Source organism: Saccopteryx bilineata, chromosome 1 (genome assembly GCF_036850765.1).
Source record: "Saccopteryx bilineata isolate mSacBil1 chromosome 1, mSacBil1_pri_phased_curated, whole genome shotgun sequence".
NCBI lineage: Eukaryota > Metazoa > Chordata > Mammalia > Chiroptera > Emballonuridae > Saccopteryx > Saccopteryx bilineata.
In genome coordinates this window covers 263,573,528-263,586,897 of record NC_089490.1, presented here as the reverse complement: position 1 = coordinate 263,586,897, position 13,370 = coordinate 263,573,528, and the positions used below count along the sequence as shown (strand labels likewise).

At 41.8% G+C, this 13,370-nt stretch overlaps 1 protein-coding gene across 14 annotated transcripts in view; it reads left to right on the top strand.

The window, feature by feature from the left end:
* The first annotated feature begins 1,660 nt into the window (after positions 1-1,660).
* Positions 1,661-13,370, top strand: part of ERBIN (erbb2 interacting protein) — a 153,025-nt gene continuing 141,315 nt past the window's right edge. For 10 of the 14 annotated variants that reach the window (XM_066242323.1, XM_066242343.1, XM_066242332.1 and 7 more), the window contains exon 1: positions 1,662-2,565. The gene's annotated coding sequence lies outside the window, so the exon portion shown is untranslated. Of the gene's footprint in view, positions 2,566-13,370 lie in introns of all 14 variants that reach the window. The other 4 variants (XM_066242242.1, XM_066242232.1, XM_066242251.1 and 1 more) reach the window with 1 other exon arrangement.

Genomic DNA, 13,370 nt, shown 5'->3' with positions numbered 1-13,370 from the left:
CTTCCGAATCCTGCCGGAGCTAGTACGGGATGGTTCAGGACAGTGATCTTTCAATTTAGATCTCCATCACTGAGTCTGGTCAGACTCAAACCAGTTGATGAAAGTGGAGTAGGAAATCTTTCTTGTGCCGACTAAAAACACATTATTTTTATCTAATTTTTGAATTTATACAATGCCTGAGATTCATGGTCACATAAAATGGATAACTAGCTTGGTGTTAACTGGCATAATTGGTTCGTTTTATTGCCTAGCTTCTAGTTTAAAGCTCTTACGTCAGTTCAGCATTGAATAAGCCTGAACACTGGTACTATCTGTGAACCTTTAACCTGTGCTCTATGAGAAGGAACTACCTGTGTTTTATTTAACTCCGGCAGTTCTGGAAGTGGTTAAAATGCTTCCATCCCTAACAATGTCTCGAGTTATTTCAAGTGTTTGTACCGTACAACTCACTTTAGTAAATAAGTCTGATGGACTTGATGAATTCCTTCCTTTGGATGCAAGCCAAAAATCATCTGTAGAGCATACAGCTCTTTATTCAAACTTGGTAATAAATAATTATCTCTGGAACAGAGACGGAAGAACTGAAGCAGTGACTTCAGGGACACAGAGAGTAATTACCATCACGATACACGGTTAAGTACAGCAGAGACTGGGGGCGGGGAATGGTTCCGTATCTACTACGTCCTTCCTCCGGGTAAAGCAAGGCCGTCTCGTCTGTTAGCATATTTAAAGCAGTGACTGCAAAAACTGTGCAATGTTATGGTGGAGGCGTTTTCTGCCATATGTGTTGACAGAAAGCGTCAGAGTCTGTCTCTGCAATAAACGCAAGCCCCGCCAGGCGGAATGATGAGGACCACCGAGACTGCTGGCGGTGGAAGCCCGCGTCGCGTTTGGAGTGTACCTTACGTTTCCTCTAACAAAGGCTCTATCTCCAGGCTGTTTCGCGGCCCGTTTCCCCCTCCCATCGACAGCTTTGTCTCCCCGCAGAGGCGAGGCTGAGACCCGAGGACCCCAGTGAGGTCGCTGCGCGAGGCAGCTCGGAGCGGGGCGGGCGTGGGAAGCCGCCGGAGCTGCCGCTGTGGTTTCCTGCCGCCCGAGCGTGCCAGTGGAGGAAGTCGGGGTGCTGCAGCTGAGATACTTGCAGCCTCAAAATCCGGGCGAGACTTGAACCCTGAGCCCCGATTACTGTCGTACAAAGAAACTCAAGCGGTGGGGCGAGCGGAGGCCTGCGGGCTCTCTGTCTCCCGGGCTGGGCGCGGGGCAGCGGGGGGTCCAGGGCAATCCCCACCTTAGGCGGCTGGGGCGCAACGGGAAGGCCTCCCCCGGCCCGGGGAAAAAGGGCTCACATGCCGCCCCTCTCCCGCGAGGCCTCGGCCCCTGCCGGCTCTCTCCCCCCACTCCGGCCCGGTCCCGGTTCCCCAGCAGCTGGCCCGCGACCGTCGGCCCGCACCGCCCCCAGGCGAGGTGACTGGCTCGCGCCGGCCTCCAGCCGGGCTGCTAGCGGCTGGGGCGCAGCCAGCGGGAGGCCGCCCCGCCCCCGCCCCCGCCCCCGCCGCGGAGCCGCCGCGCGCAGCCCCCGCCCCCGCCCCCGCCCCCCGGCGCCGCGGCGGCCTGTGAGGCAGTGACTCCGGTCCGCCCCAGCCCCTTCCTCCTTTCTCTCCCTCCCTCCCTCCCTCCCTCTCCTCTCCTCTCCCCTCCCCTCGCAGTCTCGCGCTCGAGTGAATGTGGCGCGGCGGCGCGGAACGCAGCCTCGGCCCCTGTCGCGGCCCCGCGAGCTCGTGAGGAGACGCAGCCGCCGCCCGCCCCCACCCGCTGCGCCTCCCCGGGGAGCCACCGCAGCCGGGGAAGGAGGACGAGGAGGGAGCGAGGGGACGGCGGCGGGAAAACGGGAGCGGGCGGAGAGGGTTCGAGGGCAAGTAGGAACGGCGGGGAGGGACGGACAGAAGGACGGACGGCCGACGGACGGCCCGGGGAGGGGCCCACCGTCAGCCTGCTCGGCCCCTCGGCTCCGGCCCCGGCCGGCGGCGCGGGCGGAGGGCGCGGCAGGCGCTATCGAGACAATAACCCCGCCGCCCGGCTCTGGGGACGGCGAGGAGACAGAGGCGGCGGCCTAGGCGGCCGAGTCCGCCCAGCGCCCGCCGGTCCCGCCGCGTCGGGAGTGCGGAGCGCGCCGGGGGCCAGGCCCGCGGCTCCCCGCCGCCGCCCCCTCCCGCCGCGCGCGGAGCTGGTTTTCCGGGTTCCCCTGGACGGAGCTGGATCCTGCTTCTCGCCAAGGCCGGAAGTGAGTTTCACACGGTAATTTCGGGCGGTGTCACAAGTGAAAAGTTTTTTTTCTCTCGGCGGAGATCCTAGTTGGGGCTGGGAAACTCCTGCAAAACTCGAGACTGGGATACCAGCCCCTTCCCAGCCCCCACCGAGGCCGCCTGCCCTTCCGACTGCGGGAGGCCACTCCACATCCGCCCTCACCGGAGAGAAACGCGCTGCAGCCCTGTGCTAACGAAGGGGAGGAAGTCATGTCTGGCGAAGCCTTGAGAGAGCTGCCCTGAGACGCTGTCCTACCGAAAGGTAATTGTCACGGAAGTGTCTACAAGTCACAGAGCTCCTGGGCCAGGACAGACAGGATACTTGCATGTTTCTCGCGTTCCCCCAAGTTGTCCTAAATTCTCCTTTGCCAATGTCGAACTGGATAGTGTTTCAGGTGCTACATAGTAGACCTGGTTATTTTAGAAGAGGTCCTAAGAATGCGGTGGGACGAAAACTTGTAAGCGATCCGAAGAAAGAGTGCCTTTGTTCGGCGCCAGGTCCAGAAGTTTTAGTTTCCCGGAATACATACAATGTATATATATTTTCTATTTATTAAGTTGCTGAACTTTTGCTTTAGGAGAAAGTTAGGTGACTGCAGCCAGTGATTTGCTGTTGGTGAGATGGCTGCCACATTTGTTTATTCTGTTACCGATTATTTGGCTTTTGCGTTTAATCGCACATAGCGATGTTTTAGTGCCAGCCCTTATAAATGGACTTCGTTGGATTTTATGAACAAAAAAAAAGTTGCCATTCTTAGTCGATTTTTTTTTTTATCATGGGTAATATGTTTCTTCAGTAACTTGTTCCTTTCAAGCATTCAAACCTCATATTCGGTTAATTAATTGCAAGCAGAGTCTGCTAGATTTTTCTTGTAACTGATTTAGGAGGATGAAAAAAGGAGTAAGTGTTATGGATAAAGAGAGTCATAATTAAAAACGGACACTATAAATGGTTTGATATGTTACGACTTCTCCGCAATTGAAAACAGAACGTATGGGAAGGGAAGTAAAACGGTTGAAAGGATTTTCATAGGAATCACGTTGTGATAAAGGGCTGTGCTTTTTGGAATAGTCCACTATTTACATTTTTGTGTTGGTCCTAATGTTGTGACCCGCTCAGCCTAAATAAGTGATAGGTATCTATTGTGGGGCAGTGAAGCGTGGGAGACATTCCACCAGTTATAAACACTTCTGAACCAATCGGCAGTCTTTCTATAAAGATCAAACTAGTTTGGTCACAGCAAACACAAAATGTTTCTACAGTGGTATCCTTTAAAGTTTGGTTTCCTCCCCATACCTTTGTGGTAAAAGGAGGTGAAAGATAATACTGTGCTTTTGAATGATTACTAAGTAAATGTGGGATTCTATCGGTAGCTGTATCTTAAGTATGAATTGTTTAGTTTGTCCATGCTACCCCAAGAAAAAATGTAAAAATGTTGGCTTAAGTTCAAAGAAAAGAAAAGGTTGGTTTTAAAGAGCAGGATCAAATTATTTCACAACTTCTCTTTGTTACTTTATTAAGTACATTTCAAAAAATTTAAACTATTTTTTTAGTATACATGGTTCTGGTTTTTCCCCCCAAAGCTTAGTCTCTGGAGATCTTTTTTTTTTTTTTTTTAATTGTTGGTAAGGTTTGTGAACCGTCCAGAAATTCCTGTTAAGTTAGAGTAGCTTTATCAAGGAATTTAAATGCATAACTGATCCACTTTATGATTTTGGAACGTATCGTTAAGCAGTGAAGGAGGTTATTCTTGGGCATCTGAAAGAGCGGAACAAAATAAATGGCATTGGACCTCTGTTTCCTTATATGGCTTATACTTGGCCTCAGAGCAACAAAGCCTTAATAGAGCAAGTCTTTTATAGAGAATTATCACTATTTATAAAAATGTTTCTTTGCATTAGTAAATTTTACTTATAAAAAGTATAGTAACACCCCAAAATAACTACTTAAATCCCAGTTCTTGATTTTGTTTTTGATTTTTTTCTTGAGGGAGCAATGTGTTTAGAGGCAGAAACACACTTCTTTTTGAAGGGTGGTAGTCACCTTTGTAGTTGCCAGTTAATTCCTCCCCACTCCCAAAATGGCAAAATTTACTTTGTGGATTACTTAGACATTTGTTAGTTTAGCACTGAATTAACTTAATGAATATTAGGCCTGATGCTATTGTCACATTAAATACTTTCAAAGCACTGTTTCAATGTGGCAATAGTTTGAAAAGAGGTTTAAAGAGGGTGATAATCAGTTAAAATATTTTAAATTTTTAGATATTCTGAGTATTGTGTGGGTTTTCTTAGATTAAATTGGCAAATCTAGAGTATTTCCAAAATGTTTGCCTTTATTGCATAAGATGCATGTTTAATAGAACTGTTTATTGAAAGTACTTAGGAGTTTTCAACAGTGATAAACTTAATCCTTCAACTAATTGATTCAAATATTACATTATGAAGTCAGCCAGTTGTTTGAGAACAAGCTGTTGCAAATTCTTCATGTATTTCTAGCTTAAGAGGTTCAAAAATGGAAACCATGTTTGTATTGCATGTTGTTTTCCTAGTGAAATAACTGTAGACATTTTACAAATAAAATTGTGAATCTCTTAAATTCACTTACTTTAGAGATATTGATACTGAGCTCTTGGTGATAAACAATACCATACTTTAATAAACACACTTGAACTTTAAGAAAATTAGGTGCATATTAAGGCATTATTGCTTATATATAACATGATTTAGAGTAAGTTGTTTTTGGTTTAGAAATAGATTACAGCAGTGTTTTAAAAGTATTTGGGATAATGCAGTATGTTAGTGGTGTTTGGTAGCAAAGTGCTGTTTTTTTGTTAATTGCTATTTTTCTAGATTTTCTTTAAAAAGTGTGTTTAATTTTGACTTTCCCATCCATTTCTGTTAACATGCTTTATTTTTTCTGGGAACACAAGAAAAAGCCCTAAAGATATCTTTCTCTTTTCCTTTTCTGACAACATATGTTGTATCTGTGTTTAGTTGTTCATAATAGGTTATTCTGTTTTTGAATGCTATTAGCTTTTGCATAGAAAATGTACACATGAATTATGCTGTTTGGTATCTACTTTTGAATTTTTTAAGGAAATAAGCTCAGTACCTCTGCCTTTCCTGTGTCTTTGATTTACTGCATGTGGTTTTTTGTTTTTGTTTTTTTGGTTTGTTTGCTTTTTGTGTTTTGTTTTTTTCTTGGTGCCTATCATAACTAACTCTTGAACCATACTATATCCACGTTTCAGGTACACCTTTTAGCCTTCTCCCCATCTTGTTTCCTAATTTTAAAGAAGAAATCTAGCTATTATTCAATAGCTTTCTTTTCTAATTCCTTTAGCTTCCTATTTTTAGTTAGCTTTATTTACTTCCCCTATTTTCTCTAATGTTCTGCTGATGTTTCTTTATTTTGCCCTTCTCCTCTTTCCAAACATTTTTAGTCCATATTTATCACCTTTAAAAAGCTGTTCAAAATATGAGGAGATAAAATTTATTTGATTATTCCTATGTAATTTTGAATATTCCTTTTGCAGTCCAGTGCAGTTTACATGCCAATGTTTTAATCTGATATTTATTAATATGCTTTGTTTTTATTTGTGCTTTGTTTCCTCAATTCTTTTTTAATATCCTCTGAATTACCTTTGTTAAGATCGGGTTAAGATTATGTATATTGTATTAAGACTCTACAATGCCCTATACCTTATTGTTTTATTATGCTTTTGGCGTCTTAAAACACAAAGGCTTTTATCTCTGTCCTTCCATCTCCATTTTGTTCCTTTACTTTCTGCTGTACCTCTCAAAGTTACATGCCTTTTCTGTCAATGTTTCTAAAATTTTTTTTTTTTTTTTTTTTGCATTTTTCTGAAGCTGGAAACAGGGAGAGACAGTCAGACAGACTCCCGCATGCGCCCGACTGGGATCCACCCGGCACGCCCACCAGGGGGCGATGCTCTGCCCATCCTGGGCGTCGCCATGTTGCGACCAGAGCCACTCTAGCGCCTGGGGCAGAGGCCACAGAGCCATCCCCAGCGCCCGGGCCATCTTTGCTCCAATGGAGCCTTGGCTGCGGGAGGGGAAGAGAGAGACAGAGAGGAAGGCGCGGCGGAGGGGTGGAGAAGCAAATGGGCGCTTCTCCTATGTGCCCTGGCCGGGAATCGAACCCGGGTCCTCCACACGCTAGGCCGACGCTCTACCGCTGAGCCAACCGGCCAGGGCAATGTTTCTAAAATTTTGAAGTTGCCTTTCTTTGTCTGTTTTTATGAAATAAACATAGTGGAATTCTGTCAATCACTTTATTCTTGTCACTTCAGATTTTGTTCCAGGTACCATTGGATGAAGAAGGCCTTGCCAGGCTTTATAAATGATAGTATGTAAGACAATAGAAAAGAGTATCTAAAAATTTAGTCAGTAAAAGAAGAACCTACTTATCTGTAGGTTATTTATCTATATGACTTTAGATGTATAGAATGTAGTAGAAAAACTAGAAAATAAAGACATCTAAATAAGCAAAATGGGCATAATTAGAGTCTGAGGACTTCATTCACAGGGCCATCCTTATTCAGTGCCCATTTCATTTTGTACATAGTAAGCTGCTTCCTGTCTTTTGGGTGTGCTAGAAGGGGTGAGGGAGGCACTTGGATAGCATCATAAAGTTATGATCTGTGGTGTTACAGTGAGGAAATAGAAAAAAGAAAAGATGACTGAAAATTTGGAAAATAGAGGAGTCTTGGACAGCTTGCTTTGGGTAGACAACTTGCGTTTGGGACTGCCTTAAATACAGGCAGTGAGTCCTCAGGTTATGAACAAGATTGGTTCTGTAGGTTTGTTCTTAAGTTGGATTTGTATGTAAATTGGAACGGGTACACATCCCTATCAAATGCAGCTTAGACAGATGTTTGTCTTAATATGGTATTTATTTTTACCGTTCTATGCATACTGATACTTAAACATTTTCAAACCTATAAAACCTATCTTGTTCCTAACCCAGGGACTGCCTGTATTTCATTTGTCCTTAGGAGACACTATCCTAAAAAGCCCTATGGCAACTGTTCTCAAACTTTTTTGTCTTAGGACCTCTTTATGCTCTTGCAAATTTTTGAGAACCCTAAAGCTTGGGTTTATGTGGGTTTTATTTATTATATTTTCCATATTAGAAATTAAAATTTTTTTTAATTCAATGAGAGGAAGGAAGGCAGAGAGACACCCACATGTGCCCTGACTGGGATCCACCCAGCAAGCCCACTAGAGGGAGATGCTCTCTCCACCTGGGGTGTTGCTCCATTGCTGAGCAACAGAGCTCCTCATAGTGCCTGAGGCTGAGGCCATCAGCCATCCTCAGCGCACCTGGGGCCAACTCACTCCAATCAAGCCATGGCTGCAAGAGAGGAAGAGAAAGAGAGAAGCAAGAGGGGAAGGGGTAGAGAAGCCAATGGGTGCTGCTTCTGTGTGCCCTGACCAGGAATTGAACCTGGGACATTCACATGCCAGGCTGATATTCTACCACTGAGCAAACTGGCCAGGGCCAGAAATTTTAAAATACTAATTGTTTTAAAAGATTTTATTGATTTTACAGCGAGAGGAGAGAGAGGGATAGGGATTGAGAAGTATCAACTGATAGTTGGCTTCACTTTAGTTATTCATTGATTGATTGCTTGTCATATGTGCCTTGAACCAGGTAAGCCCAGGGTGTTGGACCAGCAGCCTCAGCATTCCAGGTCCACAGGCCAAGCATAAAAATTAATTTTAAAATAATAGTAAACGATTGCATGTTGACATAACACTGTTTTAATAAAAATAACTATTTTCCAAAATAAATTTTTAGCAAGAAGTGTGGCGTTAGATATTTTTGAAAGACCCTTATGTGTGATTGAATAGAAAACAGCTTGGTTGTCATATCCACTTCTACAGTAAATCTTGTAGTGTGTTGTTTTGGTTGAAATATATGAAGAAAATCCAACATTATACAAGTATTGGTTGGCAAAGGCAGGAGTATTTTTATAGCCTTTTAAGCTATTTATGGGTATTCTTTGATACCACCTGAAATTTGACAAGTAGTATTTTAGAGGCAGACTTGACTCAAAAGGAACTGCTGAGCTAAAGCCAGCCGGACAAGTAGTATTATAAAGGGTGGCCATAATGTCACATCTGAAACCATATCAATGAATTTTTTATTTCTTTTATCTGGAAACTCGTTTTTCTTGTACTTTGAATCTTTTACCTGTTTATGGTTTTGTAGCACCATATATTGGTTGGTTGAGAAATACATACTAGTTTATTGAATTACATGGTTTTTCCCCAAATGTTAACACATTTCATTATGCAGTAACAAAAACAGAATTGTTAATATCACTACTAATCTCATTACGAGAGTCTTTAATATTGTGAAGCTGTCAAACTCAAATTTTTCACAATTCTAAATTTTCACTTGGCAGTTGAAATATTAACATGTTAACAAACATGTTAGTGTCTTTACCTTGAATTTACAGGCTGTTTATTTCTGAGAAAGTCTGCCACATTCCTAAGTCTGTATAACCATAGCTTGATCAAAATAGTATTCATGAAAAAAAGGTGAGTTTAATTCATAACTCCAAGTAATTACACAAGAGCTTTTATTTATTTATTTATTTATTTATTTATTTATTTATTTATTTTGTATTTTTCTGAAGTTGGAAACCGGGAGATAGACTCCCACATGTGCCCGACCAGGATCCACCCAGCATGCCCACCAGGGGGCGATGCTTTGCCCATCTGGGGTGTTGCTCTGTTGCAACCAGAGCCATTCTAGCACCTGAGGCAGAGACCATGGAGCCATCCTCAGCGCCTGGGCCAACTTTGCTCCAATGGAGCCTTGGCTGCGGGAGGGGAAAAGAGAGACAGAGAGGAAGGAGAGGGGGAAGGGTGGAGAAGCAGATGGGCGCTTCTCCTGTGTGCCCTGGCTGGGAATTGAACCGGGAATCCTGCACACCAGGCCGACGCTCTACCACTGAGCCAACTGGCCAGGGCTATTTTATTTTTTAAGAGAGACAGAGGGAGAGGGACAAACAGGGACAGACAGACAGGAAGGAGGAGAGATAAACATCAACTCCTAGTTATGGCAGTTAAGTTGTTCATTGATTGCTTTTCATAAGTGCCTGGGTGGAGGGTAGAAGGTGCAGGGTGGAGGTCCTGCACCTGAACCAGTGACCCCTTGCTCAATGTCTGTGATCCCACACTCTAGTTGGCAACTCCACTCTCAAGCTGGTGAGCCCACACACAAGCCAGTAACCTCCGTGTTTTGAACCTTGGTCCTCAGTGTCCCAGGTTGATACTCTGTCCACTGACCACCACCTGGTCAGGTTACACAAGAGCTTTTAAAAAAGACATATTAAAATGTTGAGATTTAATAAAATTATTTTTCACTGCTTCATTAGAGATATTCTTAAAGTGTGACATTCAAAAAGAAATCTGGGAGTAGTTAGTGGTGTTACTGTGACTCAATGCTGCAGCTTTCACATACACTAAGGAGCTAGCATTTTAACTCACCATTTATTTTGCACCATGACCTGAAGAGACCTTGAAAGTGCCTCAGACTTCCAGGGCTCAAAGGCCACACTTTGGGAAAGAGGTGGATATTGGGATTTATGGAGCTTTCACGACTTCATTTTATTTTTTTTATTGTTTGTTTATTTATTTATTTTGGTCTTCTGTTATATTCAGGGAGAGACTCGATGCTTAATCTTTTAGCTCACTAATTTGGTCTTCAGTTCCTTTTAATTATCTTTTTGGGGGGTAGGTGGATAAGAGTTTCTAAAAACTCTTGATTTTTGATAGGAGTTGAATTTATTATTTTTTACATTGTCTTTTTCTTTTATGAACAGTATAGGCAATTTGACCTTATTATACTTAGTATATCCATCATACTTTTGGTTTTTTTTCAAATACTAGAATTTTTTTGTTGTGGTGGTTAGTTTTATGTTATAGTTCAGACTATGCCATATTAGTCATTTAAGTGTATTTCCCCAACCCAAGCAAGTCCCTGTTTTTCTGGCTTTGGTATATTTAGCTAATGGGTTTCTCTCTCGGGGTATGTGGGTTGCTTGTCCTCTTACACGTGTTTCCTGTCCATCAGGACATAATATTCTCACATTTTCACAGTTACACGACTGCCCAAGTGTCAGATCTCCTAAATGTGTTGATGACCTTAACGGGGCAGCTGTTCTGTTTTATTACCTGACTGACTGCGCAGGACACACTTTTCCCAGTCCTTCTTGTGAAGAAAACTTATCCTCCTTTTGGAGATTCCACTTTATTCTTTTTTTTGTATATCTGGTTCCTCAGCTGTGTTTTGTTGTCATTTTCCCGAATCCACTTGTATTAAAAATTCCTTTCTGTTCTGATCTGTAGATATACACATCCAAGGTATTTATACTGCTATGAATTCTTTTGAATTTTTTTTTTCATATTTTAAAGTTTGGAGAAATGACAAATGGAAAATTGGTAAACAGTACAAAGAATGTTTTTGTTCCTCAACCATTTGACAGTAGGTTGCCCACCTGATGCCCTGTTTCCCCCAAAACTTAAGTCATTTCCTACAAACAAGGACATTCTTCTACTTAATGACCTTAACCATCAAAATTAGGAAGTTAGAAGAATATATTGCTAACATTTAATTTCACCAATTGTCCCAGTCTTTTATAACAGAGGGATCCAGTTTAGAATTATGCATTACATTTAGTTGTCATGTATCTTTAATCTTAAATATGGAACAGTTTCTGTCTTTACTTTCAGGGTCTTGACACTTTGGAAGATTATGGATCAAGTTTATTTTGTAGCATATCCCTTCATTTGCATATTTCTGATATTATAATTAGATCTTGGATTAGATTTTTATATGGATTTGTGTGATTAGATCTTTACCAGGGTTATCATGGAAGTGATACTGCGTTCTTCTCTTTGCATCTTATTAGGTTCCAGGTAGTTTCAGTTGTCCCATTGCTGGTAGTTATTGATTATCATTAAGGTTTATAACTGCTAGGCATCTCCTGTGTAAAGGTAATCTTTCCTCATTTGTAATTAAATATGTTTAGGGTAGGTTCTTTGAAACTGCAAATATTTTGTTGCTCATTAGATTTTTAATTTATTCATTTATTTACATTTCTACACTTATTTACCTATTGTAGTCACTGGATTATACATTGTTATCATTTATTCTGATGAAATTGTTCTTGATTTGGCTAGTGGGAACTCCTTCTAGTTGGCTTATTTTCTTTTTAATAGAGCTGTTAGTTTTTTGAGCATTTCGTTGTATCTAGCACAGTATGATGGCCTAGATTTACCTTCTACTTGTTCCAGTCATTTTTAATGGAAAATGGTATTTTGAAGACAAGATCTGGGTACTTCTTGTGTTTGTTGGTATTGGGGTATCACTGCTCCCAGGCCTTCTCAGTGTATAGAGGTAGGGATATTTTTATGTGCACACATGTATGCATTCACATTTACATCTTTATATATATCTATAAATACAGAGTGATTTCACAGTAATACTTCCAATTCTAATCTAGTGCCACAGGGTTTATTCTAGTGTTTTTTCTTTTCATGTTTGTAAATTATCTCTGACAATGAGAACTAGTTTTTTTTGTACTAGTTTTTTCTGTTCTATTGTTGTGGAAGATAAGATAAACATTTGTTCAGACAGGCATTTTCAGCCAGAAGTCCCTTTAGCTAATTTTCTAAGTATTTCTAAAGGGATAAAATTATAAAATGTAAATATATAGTAAAACACACTTGAGTGAAACATATCATTCCTCAATAATCCCAGGTTACAATATGAAAAGTAAATGGGAAGAATCAGTATATTTTTGGTCCGCATTGGATTCTTTTTGAAGATAGTGCTGGAGCTCCATTTTAGTAACAGTGCAGTGATTTTGATGCAACTGTGTTTTTCCATATTGAGGTTATATATATTGTTTGCATGATCACAAAGTTTGGAGCGTGTTTCTCTCTTACTGATAATGATGTCCTTGGAATTTCAAACCTTAGGGCAGTGGTTCTCAAACTTTTTGAAGTTGGGGTACATTTAAAATCCTACAAATAATTGTAGGTGCACTATATACAAATTTCTGAGAAATATGTTATAATAATAAAGTCAAATATTAAAGAAAAAAATAAAGTCCCAGCGTGCTTTTATGGTAATTAAATGAAATAAATATGACAAAATTAAATTATTCTGGCATTAAAAGACATTTTTATGTTATAGTTTTTGAGTTATGCTATTTAGAATTTGTAAAAGAGGGGTTAAAAAAAAAGACAAAAATGTTATTTTCTTTTACAGAGACAGAGAGTCAGAGAAAGGGATAGATAGGGACAGACAGACAGGAATGGAGAGAGATGAGAAGCATCAATCATTAGTTTTTCGCTTGCGACACCTTAGTTCATTGATTGCTTTCTCATATGTGCCTTGACCGTGGGGCTACAGCAGACCAAGTAACCCCTTGCTTGAGCCAGCGACCTTGGGTCTAAGCTGGTTAGCTTTGCTCAAATCAGATGAGCCTGCACTCAAGCTGGCGACCTCGGGGTCTCGAACCTGGGTCCTCCACATCCCAGTCCGACACTCTACTCCAGGGTCCCCAAACTTTTTACACAGGGGGCCAGTTCACTGTCCCTCAGACTGTTGGAGGGCCGGACTATAAAAAAAACTATAAACAAATCCCTATGCACACTGCACATATCTTATTTTAAAGTAAAAAAAAACAAAACGGGAACAAATACAATATTTAAAATAAAGGACAAGTAAATTTAAATAAACAAACTGACCAGTATTTCGATGGGAACTACGGACCTGCTTTTGGCTAATGAGATGGTCAATGTCCGGTTCCGTATTTGTCACTGCTAGCCGTAACAAGTGATATGATGTGCTTCTGGAGCCGTGAGGCGTGCATTCCACGTCACCGGAAGTAGTACTGTATGTGAGCGATGCTGCGGTTTGCAGCGCCGCCACATACAGTACCCCAGGAGCACAGGATGCATCTGCTGACCACCAATGAAATAGGTGCCCCTTCTGGCAGTGTGGCGGGGGCCAGATAA